The following is a 10600-nucleotide window of genomic DNA, read 5'->3' on the forward strand; positions in this document are numbered from 1 at the left end:
GATCCCGACCTCGGACCCTGCGGAGCCCAGTTCTGAGCCGCCACGCCCGGGGCAGAGACCGCCGCCCGGTCCAGAGACCTCGTTACCCGTTTTCACCTCAGACCGCCGCCTCCGAGTGCTCGCTCCTAGCCGCGGCGCCTGCGCCGACTGGAGCGCAGCTGAGCAGCCGACAGAGCCGTGGCAGCCTCAACAATGGAGAGCCGGGGCGGGGCCGCTGCCGCGGGTTCAGCCCGTGTTCCACGCTCAGGATCCGGCTCGGATCAAGGAGCTGCAGCTGGCGCGAGGCTGCGGCCGGAACACACACTACGCTGGGGAACAGGGCCCCGCCTGCCGCCCGCCGCACCGCCTCCAGCGGAGCCTGGCGCCCAGGGCCCGTCCCCCGGCCAATGCGGAGCGAGCCGCGCGGAGAGGGCGGGGCCTAGGGGAACAAATGGAGGCTGGGCGGGGCGGCGCTGCGATTGGGCGTACAGGGTTCCGCGGGAGGACCGGACCCAAGAGCTGGCCGGATCCTGGCCTCCTAGAAGACCCAGCTCAACGTCCACCTGCAGTCTGCTCTACAGGACGCGTTCATCTCAAGCCCAGAACTCAGGCTTTTAGGGCAGAGAGCGAGAGACAGGCTTGCTTTACAAAAAGTGAAACTGAGGTCCAGGGAATAGGATTGCCTGCTGCCCAAAGTCACGTAGTCCCATTCACTCGTTCCATTGTCATTCAGCAAACATTTGGAAGCAAGTATGGTGGGCGTTAGGACTGAAGAAGGGCCGGGCGCGGTGGCTCGCGCCTGTAATCCCAGTACTTTGTGGGGCCGAGGCAGGTGGATCACTTGACGCCAGGAGTTCGAAACCAGCCTGGCCAACAAGATGAAACCCCTTCTCTGCTAAAAATACAAAAACTTAGTCGATCGTGGTGGCGCATACTTGTGGTCCCAGCTACTGGGACCTGTGTAAAACAGGACCTGCACCCTGAAGGCACTCACTCAGGGATGCTGCTGGGATGGGTGGATGCACAGTTAAGGTCTTCATGGTGGCTGGGGCTGACCCTATCCCCATCGCTCTTCCCACACACACCTGAACACTCATCACTCCCACGCTCGCACCCACCACTGAAAGCCTGGCCCCTAATCTGATTTGCCTAACAAGCTCCCCAGATGAACAACACATGCTTCCCTACCTCTCCCCTGCTAGGGCCCCACCGTGTTCTGGGATGTACTCAGAGATCAGGAGAACAAAACCTCAGGGAGTGAAAGGACATTCCAGGGTGCAGGCCTCTGCATCCCCCTCCATGCCCTCACTCCTGCCTGACACACCCTCACCCCTGTACCTGGCCAGCTCCTACCAACCCTTAAATTCTCACCAAGTTCTGTGGTGGCAGCCACACCCTAAAGTGGCTGACCCCCCAATAACCTATGCCCTTGTATAGTCTTCCTGACCTTGGGTACGAGCAAAACCGGTGACTGGCTTCTAACCCATAGAGCCTGGCAAAAGCAATCGGATGTCACTGTCACAGTGCGTCATCTTCTCACACTTGAGAGAAATGTTCCGCCTGCAGGCGCTGCCGAAGGGAGATAATGTGCTGAGAAAAGACCTTTAGAGGGGCCCGGTAGGCAAGGAAGCAAAAAGCTGGGCCCTTGTCAACTGGGTCCCAGGAAATGGATTCTGCCCTGGTGGAGCCTCAGATGAGGATGCAGCCCAGCTGCTTAGCGTGAGATCCCAAGCACAGGACCCACTAAAATATGCTCAACTCCTAGTTTGCCAAAATTGGCTTAAAAGTGTGTGTTGTTTTAAGCTTCTAAGTTTTTAGTTATTGCCTGTGAAAGTGTTAAAATATGAGACAATAACTTAGGTCCCTTCCCCATCACACACATTCTTCTTTCTGGCATTCATCACAATTATAGTTATTGATTGAAAATCTCCCTCTTGACTGGGTGCAGTGGCTCAGGAGTTCCAGACCAGCCTGGCCAACATGGTGAAACCCCATCTCTACTAAAAATACAAAAATTAGCTAGACGTGGTGGTGCAATCCTGTAATCCCAGCTACTCTGAAGGCTGAAGCAGGAGAATTGCTTGAATCCAGAAGGCAGAGGTTGCAGCGAGCCGAGATGACACCATTGCACTCCAGCCTGAGTGACAAGAACAAAACTCTCTCTCAAAAAAAAAAAAAATTGTCTCTTGCCACTAGCATGAAGGTCCCATGAGAAGAAAAATGGAAACTCTTGCTCATAACAGCGCCCCAAATGCCCAGCACGGTGTAGTTCTAGGGCAGTGGGTCGATGGTGGACGCTGCTGGTTGGAGGACCCAGCTGGCCCTCCCAGCTGCCTTCTCCCTGGTCAGGTTCCATTATAGAGAACAGAATAGTTTCTTGCCTTTCTGGAGTCCCTCTTAGTGGGGATTGGCCAAGTGACATTGTCCTGCCCCAGGACACATAAGTGGAAGTTGGCTGAAAGGTTTCTAGCCATGGTGTGCTGGGGCGATTTGAACCAGGACATGAGAGCTGACCATCCATTGTTCGAGAATTCTGCAAGTTGGTTGTTCAACACATTCAATACTTCAAAATATCAAATAATATAAACTCGCAAATTAAAAAATGCATTAGACCAGATGCAGTGGCCCACATCTAACACATTGGAAGCCTGAGGCAGGAAGATCACTTGAGCTCAGGAGTTCAAGACCAGCTTAGGCAAAAAAGGAAGACCCTGTCTCCACAAAAAATTTTAAAATTAGCTACGCATGGTGGTGTGTGCATGCAATCCTAGCCACTCAGGAGGCTGAGGTGGGAGGATCGCTTCAGCCATCTGTTCAAGGCTCCAATGAGCTATGATAGTGCCACTGCACTCCAGCCTGGGTGACAGAGCCAGACACTATCTCAGAAATAAACATATTTCATATATCAATAAATTTATAATAAATGTATATTTATATATACATTTATGTATTACAATTATATATTTAGACGTAAATATATATTTCTTGTTTTATTTATTCATTTATTTTGAGACGGAGTTTAACCCTTGTCACCCAGGCTGGAGTGCAATGACGCAATCTGGGCTCACCACAACCTCCACCTTCCGGGTTCAAGTGATTTTCCTGCCTCAGTCTCCTGAGTAGCTGGGATTACAGGCACACACCACCATGCCTGGGTAATTTTTGTATCTTTAGTAGAGATGGGGTTTCTCCATGTTGGTCAGGCTAGTCTCGAACTCCTGACCTCAAGTGATCTGCCCACCTCGGCCTCCCAAATTGCTGGGATTACAGGTGTAAGCCACTGTGCCCAGCCTATATGATATATTTATATATTATAATTATGTATATTAATTTTATATAATTATATATAAATATAAATATAAAAACTTTCCTTGCCTTCTCTTGTTTCTACCTACAGTCAGTCCCATAACTTCAAATACTATCTACATGTAATACTTTTAAATGTATATTTTTATATATATATATATATATATATATATTTTTTCTTTTTTGAGACGGAGTCTCGCCCTGTAGCCAGGCTGGAGTGCAATGACGCAGTCTCAGATCACTGCAACCTCTAACTCCCGGGTTCAAGCGATTCTCCTGCCTCAGCTTCCCAAGTAGCTGGGCTTATAGGCTTCCACCACCACGTCCAACTAATTTTTGTATTTTTAGTAGAGACAGGGTTTTGCCATGTTGGCTAGGTGGGTTTCGAACTCCTGACTTTAATTTATCTCCCACCTCGGCCTCACAAAGTGCTGGGAATACAGGCACGAACCACCTTGGCCAAAATATTTTTCTGTTTCCAAGCACTTTACAGGAGAGGAAAGCGGAGAATAAATCATCTGACACTCTACTGTAAAAAAAAAAATCTTTGTGCCTCTCTTCTTTTCATCTTTCCTAAGTGTACATATTACCAAAGTGTCTTTAGGTTGAGGTCCCCCTGTGAAAACTTTACAGGGTGCTGTGTTCTCAGCCACCCTCCTGTCTTTTCCTAGTCCTGGTATTTTAGAACTGTCTGGGGATGACCCAGGATACCCACAGTGGCCATGTCTATTGGAGGGTCTAGTGACTATCAGCCCCGGGGTCATCTCATCGCCAAGGACAGCCTGAGGTAGGGGGTAGAGTCTCTCAGGGGAGTAGCTGGATGCTCTTGGCCTTAGAGGAATCTCCTGGTATAATTTCATCTAAAATGGTGACCCCTTAGGGTTATTAAAATTTTAGGACCTTAAAATTAATGGACAATACAACGTAATGTCATTAAAGCTAGGTCATTAAAACTGTTCCTCCAGCCAGAGTTTTTATTCCTCGGAGACACATTGATGGTCTGCCAATGGGATGCTGATATTGAGAGGAAAAGGCAGAAATGATTTCTGCTCTCTAGATTGTCTCAGACTTGTGAAGAGAGAAAAACTGTCCCAAAGGACAAGGAAAACCCACAACAGAGAGGATGTGCAACAACTTGAACATGAAAATGCACTGAAGGCACACAGGAGGACAAAGAGCAGTGCCAGTGCCTCCTAGGTGGTCACTGAGTACTTTACTGAACAGGATGGGTATCCCGAGGGATAGAATGGCCTGCCGTGACACTTACAAAGGTCTGTGTTGGAGTCAGCACTGCCTCTCCCTGAATTTGTTACCTTGAAAAGGCTTGTCCGCTGATTTGAGTTTCAGTTTTTCATTGACTGTAAGATACATTTTACTTGTACAGCTTGAAAGATAAACATACTATTTCCAAAGAGGCAAAGTAAAATGATGTATTTTATTTTCTAAAAATTCGTATTTATTTCTTCCCCGGAGTGAGTGTAGTAAGTTTTAAAGGTCTGTTCTTTTCAAGGGTGATTTCTTTTTCTTTTTTTTTTTTTTTTGAGACGGAGTCTCGCTCTGTCGCCCAGGCTGGAGTGCAGTGGCCGGATCTCAGCTCACTGCAAGCTCCGCCTCCCGGGTTCACGCCATTCTCCTGCCTCAGCCTCCTGAGTAGCTGGGACTACAGGCGCCTGCCACCTCGCCGGGCTAAGTTTTTGTATTTTTGTAGAGACGGGGTTTCACTGTGTTAGCCAGGATGGTCTCGATCTCCTGACCTCGTGATCCGCCCGTCTCGGCCTCCCAAAGTGCTGGGATTACAGGCTTGAGCCACCGCGCCCGGCCTCAAGGGTGATTTCAAATGGAATTGTAAGACTTAGCTTTGTCAATGCTACCGGTGAAATAAAAGTGTGATAGATAAATTGATGATTTACAAAGATTCACCAAAATGTCAGTTTCCCTCTTTAGCATGGTGAAGAATTAATGACAGTGGACACATCTGTATCCTCTTCTCTGGATATCTGAGGGTTTTGTTTTGTTGTTGTTGTTGTTTTTTTTTTTGGAGACACTGTCTTGCTCTGTAGCCCAACTGGAGTGCAACGGCGCCATCTCTGCTTACTGCAACCTCCGCCTCCCAGGTTCAAGTGATTCTCCTGTGTCAGCCTCCCGATTAACTGGGATTATAGGCAGCCACCACCACACCCAGCTAATTTTTGTATTTTTAGTAAACACGGGGTATTAGGCCTGGCACAGTGGCTCAGGTCTGTAATCCCAGCACTTTGGGAGGCCAAGGTGGGCCGATCATGAGGTCAGGAGTTCCACAGCAGCCTGACCAACATGATGAAACCCTGTCTCTATTAAAAATACAAAAAAATTAGCTGAACCTGGTGGCAGGCACCTGTAATCCCAGCTACTCGGGAGGCTGAGGCAAGAGAATTGCTTGAACTCGGGAGGTGGAGGTTGCAGTGAGCCAAGATGTTGCCACTGCACCCCAGCCCAAGCGACAATGTGAGACTCCGTCTCAAAAAACAAACAAACGAACAAACAACAAAATGACAGGGTTTTCATATGTTGGTCAGGCTGGTCTCAACCTCCGGACCGCAGGTGATCGCCCTCCTCAGCCTCCCAAGCTGCTGGGATTACAGGCGTGAGCCACCATGCCCTGCCCACTCTATTTTCTTTTTATTCCCTAAATTTTAATATGTTTGAGTTTGTCTGTTCCTTTATTACTGTTTTCTTACATAAAAGAAATTCTGCCTAATCCTTCGTAAAAAAAAAAAAATCTTCCTGTGACTTCTGAAAGTGTTCTGGTTTTATTTTTCATATTTGAATATATAATAAGTTGATTATGGTTCATGGAATAGAGAAGAATGCAATGCATTTTCCCAAGTAGATGCCAGCCTGGTTTGTCTCATATTTTAAAACGCATGTGATTTCTTTTTCTCTTCTATAGTGCCTACTCTATCATTCATCAACTTTCCATATAAATGCTGGGTCATTAACACTTTTTTTTCCCTTTGATCTGCTTGCTCATCTCTCTGCTAATACTGTGCTGTCCTGAATATTTTCGTTTGAAAATCTTAGAAGTATGTTAGACAAGCCATCACTCTTTTTTTAGATGACTAAAAATCATTAGACATTTGTCATTTTTACTACGTAAGAAAAAGTAGTTTTTCTTGCCTAAAAACAACCTGAGTTGGGAATTTATGTGATTTCATAGGAATAACATCTGGAAGTGGTGATATAAATGTCATTTTAAAAAACATGAGTCACATTTCCTCTTATTCTTTTCTACCTTGATATTGTGCAATGGAAATTTTTAAAATTGTGGCATTAGTATTACCAAATATCAATTATTGGTTTAATTTACTACTCAGTTAAATTTAGTGAGCCTACTCTGTCTTGGTGTAATCACATGGAATGGGCTCAATTCCTCAGTTAACAAGTGACAGCACGTGTAAAATATTGTCTACCAGGGAAACTCATTGAACACTTAGTGTTCAGACTGTGTTTTGGTGTCTGGTTCCCTAAGCACCACTGCAGTGACACAATATAATGGACCTTCAGCAGAAAAAGTTTTAGCAAATATATTGCATAAGCCATTTAGATGCAGTGAGTCATTCTTATTACTTGGGTTGGTGGAATCCCTTTCAAAATGTAAGTTACTAATACAAACAAAGATGAAACTTTGTGAGCAGGCGTTTTTAAGAATAAGTAGTCTCAGGACTGATAATATTAACTCCGTTATGCACATCAGGTAGGACTTTATTATGACAGATACTAGAAATGTACAAAGTGAAGTTAAAAGGTAACTCCTAGCAGCACATCTTACTTCCTGGATTCTCTAATAAGATGGGTGTTTCTACTTTGCTGTTGCCTTTTTGAATAGTTCAATTCTAGCATTAGTACTGCTGTGTGGGAGGGAGTATGTGTGAACAGAGTAAGAGTTGTGACAATCAAGTCACAGAATAAATGCTTGGAAATTTTAGAATCATGTAAACAGCTTATGGATTGACTATAGATTCCCAGTGCTGTCAGTCCCACCCATCCTTCTATCCACATGTGTGGGATGTTCTAGGACTCCGTGGCTTTTGAGGATGTGGCTGTGAACTTTACCCAGGAGGAATGGGCTTTGCTAGATTCTTCTCAGAAGATTCTCTGCAGAGAAGTGATGCAGGACACTTGCAGGAACCTGGTTTCTGTAGGTGAGAATGACAACACATTTCACTTAATTACAGAATTATTTCCCTATCATCAGTGCTATTTGTGATTTGGAATGTGGCAAGGGAATGATTTGGTGAAGAAATCAGGCATTGGCACTATGTACAATGAACATGAAATCTAGTAATGTTTCTATAGTTTGTAATAATTTGTGATAATTTTGTGGGTCTGTATTTTAGGAAGCAAATGGAAAGGCCAGAAATTTGAAGATCACTTTGAAAAATCTGGGAAAGAGATAAGATAATTTGCACTGAGAAGAGGAAATAAAGTCCTCTGAAGGAATCTTAGCTTGTCATGAACTTAAAAACAAGCGATCAAAACAAATAAGAGTCACTTGAAATTTATTTCTTTTTAGAAAAATTTCACCCAAAATGTAATGTACTTCAGCGTAGCAGTCAGTGTTTGGAAAACAGTTTACTTGAAAATAGTACTACAAAATTGTGTACATGAATGTTCCTAATTTGGTCATAGCCATGCAGGTGGTAGCTGTGTTTTCAGTAGTAACCCATTTACTTTCAAATAATTCAGTCATGGCAACAACAAAAAAAAGCATTTTCCTTGGTATTGGTAGCAGTGTAAGTCAAAGACCTATTAATAAGTAGAAAGTTATTAAACCAAGCAATAATAATGTGCTTGTCATTTTTTTTTTTACAGAAATCATATGATACAGAGACTGTGTGAAAGCAAAGAAGGTAGTCAGTATGGACAGTTGTCAGCCAAATTCCAAAGCTTGATCTGAATGAGAGCATTTCTCCTGGATTAAAACAATGTGAATGAAGTATTTGTGGAAAAGTCTTTGTGCGTCATTCCCTCCTTAATAGGCACATCCTAGCTCACTCAGGATACAAACTATATGGAGAGAAGCAATATAAATGTGAACAGTGTGGGAAACTCTTCGTTTCTGTTCCAGGTGTTAGAAGACACCTGATAATGCACAGTGGAAATCCAGTTATACATTTGCTATATGTGGGAAAGCTTTTTATGTTCTCAATTCAATTGAAAGACATCAGAGAACTCACACAGGAGAAAAACCCTATAAACGTAAACAATGTGGTAAAGCGTTCACTGTTTCCGGTTGTTGTCTAATAGATGAACGAACTCACACTAGAGAGAAACCCCACGAATGTAAGGAATGTAGAAAAACATTCAGATTTTCTTGTTCCTTTAAGACGCATGAAAGGACTCACACTGGAGAAAGACCCTATACATGTACCAAATGTGATAAAGCCTTCAGCTGTTCCACTTCCCTTCGTGACCATGGAAGCATTCATACTGGAGAGAGACCTTATGAATGTAAACAACATGGCAAAGCCTTTAGTCTTTTGAGTTCCCTTTGTAACCATGGAAGTACTCATACTGGAGAGAAAGCCTATGAATGTAAACCATGTGACCAAGCCTTCAGTCGCCTCAGTTCCCTTCACCTCCATGAAAGAATTCATACTGAAGAAAAACTCTATGAATGTCAGAGATGCGGTAAAGCCTACATTCGTTCCAGTCACCTTACTCGCCATGAAAGAAGTCATGATATAGAGGCTGGGTGTAGTGACTCAGCCTATAATCCCAGCACTTTGGGAGGCCAAGGAGTGTGTATTGCTTGAGCCCAGGAGTTTATAACCAGCTTGGATTAAAACAATGTGAAACAACCTGGGCATCATGGTGAAACCCTGTCTCTACAAAAAATAAAATAATGCCAGGCGCGGTGGCTCACGCCAGCTACTCGAGAGGCTGAGGCAGGAGAATGACGTAAACCCAGGAGGCGGAGCTTGCAGTGAGCCGAGATCGCACCAGTGCACTCCAGCCTGGGCGGCACAGCGAGACTCTGTCTCAAAACAAATAAATAAATAAATAAATAAATAAATAAAAATAATTAGCTGGGCATGGTGGCACATTTCAGTGGTCTTAGTTCCTTTACAAGGACATAAAAAGCAACAGAGGGTTGGGGGAAAGCCCTGTGCATGCGGATCACCAGGTCAGGAGATCGAGACCATCCTGGCCAACATGGTGAAACCTTGTCTCTACTAAAAATACAAAAAGTAGCTGGGTGTGGTAGCATATGGTTGTAATCCCAGCTACTCAGGAGGCTGAGGCAGGAGAATCACTTGAACCCAGGAGGCGGAGGTTTCAGTGAGCCGAGACTGTGCCACTGCACTCCAGCCTGGTGACAGAGTGAGACTCCATCTCTAAATAAATAAATCAATAAACAAACAAATAAATAAATAAAGCCCCTTGAATGTAAGAAATGTGGTAAGACATTTACTCTTTCCCATTCTCTCATAAACATGAAAAGGCTCACACTGCAGAGAAACCTTAAGAATGTAGGAAATGTGGTCAAGCCTTCAGATTTTCCTGTTTTTGAAGATTTGGGAGGACTCAGAGTGGAGAAAAGCCTTTTGAATTTAAATTTGTGGTAAGGCCTTCAGTTGTGTTAGTTCCATTTGAAGACATCAGCTCATTCCTGAGAAAAACCCTATGAATGTCCAGAATGTGGGAATGTTTCATTTCTCTCATCCCCACTCAAGGACATATGAAAATGCACACTGTAGCTGGCTGGACCTTGTAAATACAAGAACGTACACAGGATTAAAACTCTAATAGTTTAGAAACTGCAAGAATATTTTCAGTTTTCACATTTACTTGAAAAGTCATGTGAAAACTCCCATGGGAAAGAAGCTCTATAAGTGAAGCTTTTCTAATTTGGAAAGCCTGATGCAAATTAATTATCGTGCAGTGTTTGAAAAAAGTGTATGAAATGTTACACAAGTTACAAATATATTGTTTTTATCAGTGACTCATTCTTAAAGATTCTTGAGTATGCATTTCACGTTGTTTTGCAGGGAAATCTTGAGGTGAGAGTTCTGTAGATGCTCTTTAAGCAGTAGTACTTGAGTTTCATAGATAATGATATTAAGTTTGTTGGTAGAATTTTTGTCTATTCATTTGATAATTTGCTGGATTCATGGTTGAAGTTTGATGTTTTTCTAATATGTAGGTAAGTTCAATTTTTTTATTTCATTATTATCTTTTTTTGAGATGGAGTCTCACTCTGTTGCCCAGGCTGGAGGGCAGTGGTGCAATCTCGGCTCACAGCAACCTCCACCTCCTAGGTTTAAGCGATTCT

Source organism: Macaca mulatta, chromosome 15 (assembly GCF_049350105.2).
Source record: "Macaca mulatta isolate MMU2019108-1 chromosome 15, T2T-MMU8v2.0, whole genome shotgun sequence".
NCBI lineage: Eukaryota > Metazoa > Chordata > Mammalia > Primates > Cercopithecidae > Macaca > Macaca mulatta.